Raw genomic sequence first — 12,828 nt, forward strand, 5'->3', positions numbered from 1 at the left:
GAATAGGTACCTTTTTTAAGCACTTAAAATATATTAAGCGCTTAAAATTTGTTTTTTTCTCATTAAAAAAATTTTTTTTTCTTTCCTCTCCGTGTTGAAAGTTTATCATTTTAATATGTATGAATAGAATTATCAAAATTGAGAAAAACCCTTTAAAACATTTTATTTCATCATTTGAAAATAAAAAGTTTCTGACAAACAACTCAATTCTTGATTTTGCTAGCCAACATAAAAAATATTATGTACAGTATTATTCAATATTGAGTTCCGATTTCGAATATTAATTTTTTAAATTAAATAATTATTTTATTCAATTGTATAAAAAATTAATTTAATTTTAAATTTGCGATGAGTTAAAATTTAAATAAAAATTTATAAATGACACTCTCATCAATAACATTTACAAGATGAGTATTTGTAGTTTTGTTCAGTATTTCCTTAATGAAATATTTAAAAAATTTATTCAATAATTCTGAAATAAGAAACACAATAAGTATTGTGCCTTTAAAAAAATTTCTGTTGCAAATTATTAATATATGGTCCCTATATTCATCATATTTAATAAATTTGAGAATATTATTTTTTTTCTCCAATGCCTACCTGTGTTAACATCCGTCAATGCAGGCATATACAGGGCGGTTTTGTTGGCCTCTCTTTCAGGGGCACCATATTAGGTGGGCCAACGTCGCTCCCACAGTGAGGACAGATAATTCAGAGAAGGAAAGAACATCCATGCCTTGCCCGGGATTCGAACCCAGAACCTTTCTGATGCAGGGACAGTTCTCTGCCCCCTACACAGGCCGGTTGGCAATTTGAGATTATCGAATATTTAATTTCAATTATTTTTAAGTCAAATGATAAAGAGATAAATAATAATCACATAAGATTTCTTGAGGTATTTGCTGAATATTAAAATAGTGAAAAGCCTTTCAGTTTATACTTTTTTTAAAATCTTCCCTCTAAAAATATATTTATAAAGAATACCGGATGTCAACTTGACAGTTCTTTGCCTTCAATTCAAGCTACAATTTCTGGAATTTCATCAATGAATATATTTTAGTTCGTTGTTACTGTCAGCAGTGGAGAATACCGGATGCCAACTTGAATTGAAATTTTTTTTTATGTGTATTGAAAATTTTTTTAAAAATTTTTTCCAACTTGAAAATTTTTTTTATGTGTATTGCATCGTAAAAGAGCCAACAGTTTAAACAAAGGGCGAGAGATGTTGCTTATAAGCAACGGAGTTCCTGTGCAACTAAGGAACGCACCTTCCATCGAAATAAAATAAAGGTTAGGACAAAGCTAATAATGTCGATCGAAAATAATTTGATAAAAAGAGAATAGAATTTTGGGTAATTGGAAATCTAACTGGTGTGAACATCAATCATCGCAAAAACGTCAGAGTCCACATTCAATATTTTGCAACTCCAAAAGGAGGGAAGGAAGGATCACAATTTTTAACAATTTATTGAATAAACAAACGAGGGAAGTTTATGAAATAGGAGTAATACAGTGGATGTGATAGCAATAACATATTGCATGATGGTTGAAACTTTACAGCAACAGGTGCAGTATCATAGGAATTGATATGATTAACAAAGTGATGTAAGAATGTTGTAAAAAAATATAAGGGTAGTAAAAGATATAGTAGGGAATAAAGCTTACATAACAGCAGTATGGTTGGGTATAATAGAAATAAAACAATATGAATTAATAATAGCGTAATAAAACAATATGAATTAATAATAACGTAATAAAACAATATGAATTAGTGAAGATAAAAATAAGAATATGGCAAGTGGCAAATAGAAAAATAATAAGACAATACATCTATAGGATTGGAAAGTTTTAAATGGAATATTAAAATGGACAGTACATTCATTGAACTCTTGAAGAAAAGATAGTATTTGGAATATAAAATCTCTATATTATAAGCATAGGATGCTCAGTAAGTTTCGAGGAGGTTTCAAAACCACTCACGATAAAGTGGCCTCAGCATGCCACTGAATTCATATTTTGTTGTAATTTTTGACTGTATTTCATTAATTCTGACCCAGTTTTATTTCTGAGAATAAACTTAAAATCAAACCAAGAGCGTTAACTTTATAATTATAAAATATTTTTTTTCGTAATACCATTGATTATTTATTTTTTTTTGTCTTAAAATGTTAAATATTGAAAATAGTGTATAGATAAATATAGTATATTGTTAATTTTAAACTAAATTGAATTTTTTTTTATACATCTTTTAAGATTTCTTTGTTATTTTCAGATTGGTATCTTTATTTTATAACCGTCATTGAACAGCTGACCCTATTTTTGGCCTTACAACTACTAATGTTATACTACGCTGACTTGTAATTTTGAATCCTACCCAGAAGACAAGGGTGCTCTTGAACTCTTAGATCAAGTATTGGGAGAAAGGACTCGTGGAGGCATTTTTGATGGAACTAACTTTTCCTTCAAGAAAATAAAAAGTGAATCTTCTCTTATAGAAAGGAATGATATACTTTTGTGGCGGAGAAATGATTTGCGAAGTATTAAAGAATACAAAAAGAAAAATGTGCCAATATATTACCTGGCGGAAACCTGGGTTAATGAAGGCCATCTCCCCAGTAAAACATGGCAAGATGCAACGATTAAGACCAGCTATGAAGCTCCATCTTCGAATTTAACTGTTGGTTTAGCTGAATCAAAAGGAAGAAGGTTGATCATTACTCACATTGGGAGTAAAGAAGGATTTGTTTGAGGTGACGCAGATGTATTTATAGGGGAAAAAAGTGGAGAAGAAATGGACGGTAACCATTCTTAAAATTGGTTAAAAAAAGTGATACCTAAATTAAGACCGAAAAGTGATATTGTTGTGGATAATGATGAACTACTCCGTCAAAGTGGAGAAAACTCCCACTAATTCTTGGAAATAAAAGCTCAATCCAAGAATGGCTATCCAGCAAAAATATTGAATGGGATATCGATATGCCTAAAGTAGAGCTTCTGCAAAAGGATGCAGAAAACAAACACCTGTTTGACAGATATCGAGTTGAAGATATTGCCGAAAAATACGGACATGGAGTTTTAAGGCTACCTCCATATCACTGAATCCGATTGAATTGATATGGAGTCAGATAAAAGCGTGTGATGTTGAGCGTGAAAATAAGACCTTCAAATTAAATTGTGTAAAATGCTCATGCAAGTGTTGCTCATGGCTTGTATGTTATACAAGCCATGAACAACGTAACTACTCAAAATTGGGTACACTGTGTAAATCATGTAAATTCAGTGGAGGACGAAATGTTGCGAATAGATGGGCCTTTGGAAAACGTTTGGGAAAACCAAATCTTAATAATTTCGTTGAATGGTGATTCTAGTGACGTTGAAACAAGTGTTGAAGAAATGTAATGAATTGTTTTAAAAAAGTTCACATTATATGCAAAATAAGTTTATTATCAATTATTTTAGAAGTAAGTAGATCTTAGCTTAAATGAAAGTTCTCAAAATTCTTTGATAATATTTTTGCATTGAACTGTATTAAATACTCCAAAAATGCCATACTACTAAAATTTTCTTTATGATGATTCATAAATGAAGAAAAAATAACAAATTTAATTGGGTATAGTAAAATTGTATTTGATTATTTAATTTTCTAAATATTAACCTCATATGTACAATATTTAATAAATTTTTTCCCCTTCAGAATGAGTGAAAAAAATCCAAATAAACAAGTGAATATTATTAAATTGATGACAGTTGAGCAAATTTGCTGCGTGGCTGATTCAACTTGGGATTTTAATATTCTTTCTTTTTTTAAAACAAAAGTAAATATTGTTTTCGCTTTATTCAGTCTCCGTAAAGATTCTAATTTTGCGATTTCTGCTCCATGTGTAGCCCTGAAGTACAACTGGCTTTTTATAAGAACTTTAATGATGTGGCTGCGGAATTTTAAGATTTTTATTTTTGTTTAATCAAAAGGACTTTTAAATATCATTTGAAATGCAAATTCCATGACATAAGTGTACAAATCCTTCAGTTATAAACTAATAAAATGTATCGGAATTGAAATAATTTCAAAGACCCAAAATTAGAATCCGTAATTTTTTATTTTTTAATCGAAAAATTAATTTAAACCAGTCAATACTTAGATAGTTTTTAAATAAATATTTCGTGACTAACTAATTATACTATATTTAATTAACTAATTATACGGATTTTTCTCTAAAGCCTCCTGCTCTTAAGATCCTGAAAAGTAAAGGAAGGTGTTCTGATATTTTGAAATATGTATTTTCTTTTGAAGAAATGCGCCTAACCACCCAAGTAGAATTTCTCCTGATGAGAAATTGCGGATTGAATTCCCTTCTCTGTGGATTGAATTCCACAGAGTTTACAGAAGGAACTCTAAACTGTTAAAATATTAAATGCTACAACATAGTTTAAAGAGTTCATGCTGAGTATAAGAGGGTGGGATATGGCAGCTGAAAACTATTATTCAATCACAATTAGATACTTTGCAAAAAATTATTTATGATTCAAAGTTTGATCTGAGGTTGAGTAAAAAACTTATAATACCGTCATGTGGGGCTACTTTGTGCAGCGGGGGCTACTTTGTGCAAATTCGAATCTGGCACTTTTCATGTGCTGCTATTCAGTATTATGTTTTTCTCAAGTTAAAATTGTGTGGAATTTGGAGATAGAAGTCTCCTCTATAACTACAATATTTTTTCGAATTTTAAAACAATCTCAGAGTGTGTTTTGTTTATTAAATGTCAACAATTTTCCGAGAACGAAGAAAGTCGAAAAGTGTGCGTGGAAACTTTAACTGTGAAATGCAAAGACGTTGATAAAACAATTGTCGTAAGTGCAAAATTTTTTATTCATATATTAATAAACAATTATATCATGTTAGCGTTAAAAAAAATTGAAAATTAATATCAAATAAACGGAAACTGAAAAAAAAATGCACTTTGGAGCTACTTTGTGCAAAGTTTCATTCGTTTTTTTTTTCGGCAGAAAAATTGTTAGACGTTATAAAAAAAATACCTGGAACGAGAAACTACCGTGATTGCACTTTAAAAAAGCTGCAACAATGTTTGCAAGCAGTTGCTTGTGGTATGTCGATTGCAGAAGCTTCTCTGAAGTACAAAATCCACAGAAATACTATCTCTAATAAAATTCACAAGAAACACGTGAAACGTGCTGGTAAACTATTATTTTTCTTCTACAAAGATGTTTTTAATGAATTAATCAAACGATTTAACACATAAAAATTTATTTTATAGGACATTAGGTGGTTTTGACAGAAACTGAAGAGCAAGTTCTGTCATGTTCATTCAAGCATGTTATGTTCAAATTTATCAATATTATAAATGTTAATGAATGTGTAATTATTATTATTTTTGAAATTTCATCCATTTCAATGTTCAAAAATGTATATGGTTTCTTTTTGTTTAAACTCAAATGTTTTGAAATAAGCATTCTTTTTAAGAAAAAAATTCTTCATAAAAAATGGTTTTTTAACGCTGAAAATTATTTTCAAACTAATATCTTTACATATCTTGATGTTTTTGTTATTAAAAATGTCAACAATTAACTTTTTTAACAATTTTATATCAATATTTTACTAAAAACATGCTTATTAAACTGAATTCCTATCGCTGCACAAAGTAGCCCCACTTGGGGGCTACTTTGTGCAAGGAATGTTTTGACTTATTATTTGTGAATATTACATACAAATAATACCAATATTGATCAAATTCACTCGTCTGAATCCAGTTATGAATATAATATCGATAGATTTTACTAAAGTTTGAATTAACGTAGTTTTCTTACATGTCAAAGTTCAAAAACTGCGAAATCCTGCACAAAGTAGCCCCGAATGACGGTACTTACTTATTTTGATTTGTTAGTACACTTTCATGATATATAATAACTACAATTGATATAAATAGTTCTCGGTTAACAAAAGTTCATCAGGTTAAAATCTTTTGACTATATAAATTTTCGATGAGCTAGCTGAACAGGATTCGAATCCCAGCGATGACTGGTTGATACAAATTCCTCATCCGGCTTGCACAGACAACAGCGCAGACATAAAATATCCTTTTGGCAGACGGATCATGAGTTAAAGTCCCCTTGTCGTCATGCTGACCGAGGGATGATTTTGTGGTTTTCCTCTCCATGTAACGCAAATGCAGGTTAGTTCCATAAAAAGTCCTCCACGAAAGCACATTTTCCCCAATACTTGATCTAGAAGTTCCTTTGTCTTCTGGATCGGGTTCCAAATTAGATATTTTGATATTAATTAATCTTATAAGATATTTTGATATTAATTACATTCTTTTCATTAATTATATTTTTTATATTCATTAATTATATTTATTAACAATAGTTTTAGCTCTTAAAAAAATTGGAACAAAATGATGATAAGCCACACTTTCAAGTTGGGCTGTTAACAGGTAGAAGTTCTAGAAATTTGTAAAGTATTTAGCCAAAAAATATGCTAATGAGCTGCTTGATGTGAAAATGTCGATTTGGGACAACTTTATCATTATATTGCCCCAAACCTTATATTTTAGTAATTTTAAACAATATTTTTTTCTTCCTGTTACAGTTGTGCTGAGTCAATAACAGTGAACAGTGACTATAGATACAATTCCGCAACATTCCGCGCTCTTCAAACTCTTCGTTTTTTTTTCTACCGAAGTTCAAATTCATTAAACCAACTACCGGACCCTATGCACTGAAGTTATTATGGAATAGTATAACAGAACCATTCCTGTGTCAGGAGGATCTTAAAAAGAGTGTCATAGCACTTGGTGAGCGTGATCTAAGTGTCTTAACTACAGTATGGGATTGGTATGTGAGTCATGTGCTGGAAAACGTCATCTCACCCAGAAGACCAAGATCTCTGGCCCATCTTTCAAGGTGTTCCGTTCGTCGGGAACTGGAGATATGCCTTCAGCTTCCGTGTGGTGCTGACCATCTTGATGTTCCTAAGATTCTCAAAGATTATATTCTTTTGGAACATTGAAAGCTTCTTACCAGTGCAGAGCTGAAAAAGTTGTGTAATTTCGATGAATAAATTTCATTCTAGTAAGTAAATTGCAATTGTTAATTTTACATTGTTTCGACTCAACATCAAAGATAAGCTTTCCCAATTTTTCCTAGGAAATTATTAAAACTCCAGACTACATTCTTGCTATACAAAGAATGAAATTTTTCTTTCACAAAAGATATGTTGGTTATAACATTTTGAAGGAAAAAAATTTCATAAGGCTAGGTTTTATTTGCAAATTTTATAATACAGAGTATCGCTTCAATATAAATTATTGTTCGAAGTGATTTTTTGTACACGAGCAGGGAAGTATTGTTCACTTTAACGTATATAAAATGTGATTCTATTTAATAATTGAGTCATATGAGACTTAACCTAAAGTTGCGATGGTGTGTAGAAAATGTACAAAGAATTCGATGGATTATTAATAATAAGATTCGATTCTTAGGTCAAGAATATTAACAGTAAAACTTTTAACAGGGATTGTAATAAAATTTTCAACAAAAAATAAGTACCTTTTAAGCACTTAAAAAATATTTAGCACTTCTCATTTTTTTCTCATTAAAAAAAAATCAAATTTTTTTCCTCTCCATGTTGAATGTTTATTATATTAATATATATGAATAAAATTATCAAAATGGAAAAAAACACTTTAAAAGATTTTATATAATCATTTGAAAATAATAAGTTTCTGACAAAGAACTCAATTCTTAATTTTGTTAGCCGCCATAAAAAGTTTTATGCACAATATTAAATATATTTAATATTGAGTTACTCATTACATTTTTAATTAAATAATTATTTTATTCAATTGTATAAAAAATTAATTTAATTTCAAAATTACAATGAGTTAACATTTAAATAAAAATTTATAAATGTGCACTCAACAAAAACGTTTACAAGATGAGTATTTGTAAATCTTTTAAGTATTTCTTTAATGAATTATTTAAAAAATTTGTTCAATAATTCTGAAATAAAAAACACAATGAGTATTGTAGCTTATAAAAAAATTTCTGGAGTAAATTATTAATATGTGGTCCCTTTAATCATCATATTTAAAAAATTTGAGATTATCGAATATTTAATTTCAATTGTTTTTAAATCGAATGATAAAGCGATAAATTATATTATTTTGAACTGGCATTTCTAAATCACATAAGATTTCTTGTAGCATTCGCTAAATGTTAAAATTTCAGTTCATACTTTCTTTCAAATCTTCCCTCTGAAAATTATTGAGTCTTGAATCATAAAATAAGTCAAGACTATTGAAAATAATAACAAATCCAATGAAATGAAGCGTAAAATATTTTATAATATTAATGGGTAGTCCCTCAGGCACAAAATCTCGAGCTTTAAAAAAGCTCAACCAATTCAAATGAATAACAAATTATATTTAAAAGTTAAATTACTACATATAACAAGTCAATTCCTACATAGGTCAAAAAAAGAAAAAATTTATTTTAGTTACTTCTCAGTAAGTAATTAAAATTTTTTCTCACTTATAAGTGAGAAATTTTTTTAATTAATTACTGAGTTAGCTAAAATTAATTAATTAAATTTAATTAATGAATTAACATTTTAAGACGTTATTTTAAATGATTTTTAAATCAAATGTTGAATGAATTGAAAATGTTTTTTTAGATTACTGATTTTATTTTTAAAATATGTGAAAAACTGAATTTCTTATAGTAAAATTTAAAATAGTGACTAACGCTTTTGCTAGTGTACTGAAATTTGGAGAGCGGGTGCAAGAGAAAATTTTAGCGCAAAAAAGAAAAAAGACGTACGAGAAATTTTATTAGTGCGTCTGGGAAAGGCGTTTAAATTAATTTTTCTTGTGGGACTAGTATTTCGAATTGCTGCAACTTAAACTGCAATAAAAATCTGTTTTTCTTTTTTCAGTTACTTAAGACATAAATCAGTGACATTTGCTTGTTTACAGCTTTATTTAATTTTAAAAAAATGTTTCACTGGGAGTTAACTGCATAATTTTAATTATTATTTATCTTTTATTAAGTAATCTACGTTAGAGTGGAGAGCATGTCAGCGAATAAAACTATGTTTTGTTTATCGTTGTAATATCGCAAGCTATTTCCCACTAAACAACATAGCAGTCTCTAAAAGGAAAGTATAGTTATCATAGAACAATTTTTGATAATGAAGTTTGTTTCACAAAATAATCGCCAAAATGACGATTCTTAAGCAAATTTAATGATATTTCCTATCTGGTAATAGAAACGGGCTGTATGCGGCCATATAAAGTGTGCATAGACACTTTACTATACATAAGCAACAATTTTAAAATGCAGGCTATTTGAAAGAGTGATTCTAGACTTAAGTTAGTTGGAATACTGTAAATACTGTGGTGTTTCAAATTAATATAGGAGCAAGTGCTAATATACACTTTAATTAAGTATTAATTTGAAGTTAACGAAAGGAAATATTCTTCACGTCATTATGCTAATTAACGAAATGATCAGAATTCTTAATAAATTTTAAAATTGTTTCAAATTTCATTAATTACACTTATTGCATTGTGAAAACATAATAAACACATAATATTTTTTCAACTAGTTATTTTTTTCAAGAAAGAATTGTATTAAATTCAAATATTTCATTATTTTTGTTAATATTTTCAACTCATCAAAAGATATATCCCCAGAGAAACTACTATTAATTGAGAAACTATTTTATATTTTATAACCGTTGATGAACTGTCGTCCAATTTAGGGTTCACGACTACTAATGTTCACCTCCGTAGCCTTGTAACTTTGAACGGAATATAGAAGACTAGGGAACTCCTACATTAAGTAGTGTGATAAATTTTGCCCACTTTTTGATGGAACTGATCCGCATTTACGTTACATGGTGAGGAAAACCACGAAAACTTTCCACGGTCAGTTTGACGGCAAGGGGACTCTAACCCATGATTCCACACACGTTTGCACTTAGATCGATGCAAGACGGAGTTTGTATCGACCAGCCATCGTTGGTGTTCGAAACCGGATCACTTCATTGAAAGGCGAACGCTCTATCCCCTGAGAAATCAAGACTCTGATGATCGATTTATAACAATACTATTTTGTATTATGTTGTCGGGAAGGAGGAATGGGAATCAGTCTATTTATAGATGTAGGAGTAGATACGCTATCTGGCCAAAAGTATCCCAAGTGTTGTGGACATAGAGCGTTCTGAGGCCCATATAAATATGATGTTGGTCCCCTTTTTGCATCGATGACAGCCTGCACACGTCTAGGAAGACTCTCCATGGGTGGCCATAGGAATTGGCTTCCATCACAGCTGAAGTGAGTGCTTGCATTGAGGAGGTTCGATTTGGCTGACTACGTAGTCTGAGCTCTAATTCATCCCAAAGGTGTTCTATGGTATTTGGATTTGGACTCTGAGAAGGCCAGTCCAGTTTCTGAACACCCATTTCTTCAAACCACGTCTGTGAAAGCCTCGTTGTGTGAATGTAGAAGTTATCTTTCTGAAAGAGAAATGGGCCTTCTTCGAAATATTGCCATAGAGTTGGGAGTACAGAAGTGTCCAGAATGTGTGTATGTGTCTACAAACATCTCAAGAGTTCATGTTTCCAACCACAGAAACTAACGGACTCTGGCCAAACAACGAGAAACTCCACCACACCATTATGCCTCCACCACCATAGCAACTGGGTGTCCGGATACTTTTGGCCAGATAGTGTGTAGATACAGATACAGAAAATGATTTAATAAAATGCTCTCGAAGCCTCTAGAAGGCATAGAAATAATAAATAATCATATAACAGTAACATACAAAAGCTAAATTTTCTTCCAGTTGTGAGGATCTATTCAGATTATAACCATTCGGCTACGTTGACACACGTCAATACGATTGTATGTACTATTAAAAAAATATGTAAAGTATTATAAATTCCGTTGACTCAAATTTAAAGTGAAATTATTAAATAAAAAAGTTTTATTAAAAATTTTTTAATTGTGATCGAGTAATTGTTCGGTTAGTTCGTAACATTTATACAATAGTTAATAAGATGATTTTTTCGGGCTTTTTCTTTAGATGTTTTTCTTCCCTCCAGATGATTCGCTGTTACAAACTCACAACCACAACTGTGATAAACAATAACATATTATATGGTTTAACTTTATTATTTCATATGACGGCACATAATAACCATGGTAGAATAACCTACCGATGCAGAATCATGATAAAGAAGAACACCGGGAAAAAAAAGAACCAGAAAGAAAAGACACAAAAAATCACCTCATTAACTATAATATAAATGTCATGTCCGTCGATTCCGGTTATTCAATCCGAATTTAATGTAATCAAATCGTTATTCAATCATAATTAGATACTTTGCTACAAGATATTTAAGATGCAAAGTTTAATCTGGGGTGGACTAAAAAATATTTTTAATACTTTACATACTATCGGTTGTAAATACAATTATATAATTGCTGCAAATAGTTTCTCAATTAACAAAAGTTCATCAGGATAAAATCTTTTGATGATATAAATCTTTTTTTGCTAAAAATATTAACAAATGTGATAATGCATTTCAGTTTAACACAATTTCCTTTTTAAAAAAATTAGTTAAGTATTACTTGTATATTATTATATCAAAACAATAAAAAGTGCAATTATTGAAATTTAAAAGTATTTTAGAACTGCTGAAGAGTCGTAATACATTTCATAAATAGAATGGAGAGAGAAAAGTTATTTTCCGTACATTTTTATTTAATCTTTATATATTAATTATTTCTTAAGAAATATCTCATTTTGTTCGAATAATTATTTAATTATATTAAATTCAGGTTCAATGACCTGAATAGGTCGAAAAAATTACTAAGGCTTCATAAGTTAGGATTTTCTTTTTACCACTAATTATATTTATATCCATTCTATGAGCTGTGATGGCTCAGGGGATTGAGCGTCCAATGAGGAGAACGGACTGAATCCAAGCTATGACTAGTCGATACGAATTTCGCCTACAGCGCTGATATGAAATATCCTCAGTGGTACACGGAATCCTCTTGCGTCAAGCTAACCATGGGATGTTTTCGTAATTTTCCTCTCCAAGTAACGCAAATACGGGTTAGTTCCTTCAAAAAGTTCTCCACGAAGGCACATTTCTCCCACTACTTGATCTAGAAGTTCCTTTGTCTTCTGGATCGGATTCCAAATTGCAAGGCGACGGAGTAGAACATTAGTGGTCGTAAACCTCAGAAATTGGATCTGCTGTTGAAAGGCGGTTACAAAATATATATAAGCAAATAATTCGCAATTTATTTAATATTTCAGTTGTTTATACAAGCTCAAATGCAAAAAAAATACGGAATAAATTATGAGAAGGGTCGTTTATAAAAAAAATCAATTAGCTAATCACAAGCCTCAATTAGCTAATCAATAAAAAATCTTAAACTCTTTTTTTTTTCTTGAATGTAAAATAAAATAACTAAATTCAATAAAAAAGAGTTACATTTTTCAGATAACTATTCTCAATCTTTACAGTTCTTTTTAAAAAAAAACCATAATTCAGCTTATTTTATTCATTTTCAGCATGCGCAAACAACCAAGAATAAATTTCTAATCCAAAATATTTCCTTCTTAGCATGAAACACAAAATTGTTAGTATTTTTTTTCCTGGTTGGTATATTTAAAGCTGCTAAAAGAATTTATTTTATAACCATGGGGTTCAGCCAGAAAAACACCATCATTTATTTGAGTTTCATATTTCAAAGCGGGGAAAAAAGAAAATTTGCAGCTGACCACCCATTTCA

At 30.0% G+C, this 12,828-nt stretch overlaps 1 long non-coding RNA gene across 1 annotated transcript; it reads left to right on the forward strand.

The window, feature by feature from the left end:
• The first annotated feature begins 2,180 nt into the window (after nucleotides 1-2,180).
• LOC147802197 (uncharacterized) lies at nucleotides 2,181-7,095 on the forward strand. Its single transcript, XR_015429818.1, has 2 exons — nucleotides 2,181-3,461; nucleotides 6,605-7,095. It is a non-coding gene; the product is annotated as an uncharacterized LOC147802197 (long non-coding RNA).
• The last annotated feature ends 5,733 nt before the right edge of the window (nucleotides 7,096-12,828 follow it).

The sequence above is a fragment of the Parasteatoda tepidariorum genome, chromosome 10 (genome assembly GCF_982258835.1).
Source record: "Parasteatoda tepidariorum strain Cologne lab strain chromosome 10, Ptep-v5.0, whole genome shotgun sequence".
In the NCBI taxonomy this organism is placed as follows: domain Eukaryota; kingdom Metazoa; phylum Arthropoda; class Arachnida; order Araneae; family Theridiidae; genus Parasteatoda; species Parasteatoda tepidariorum.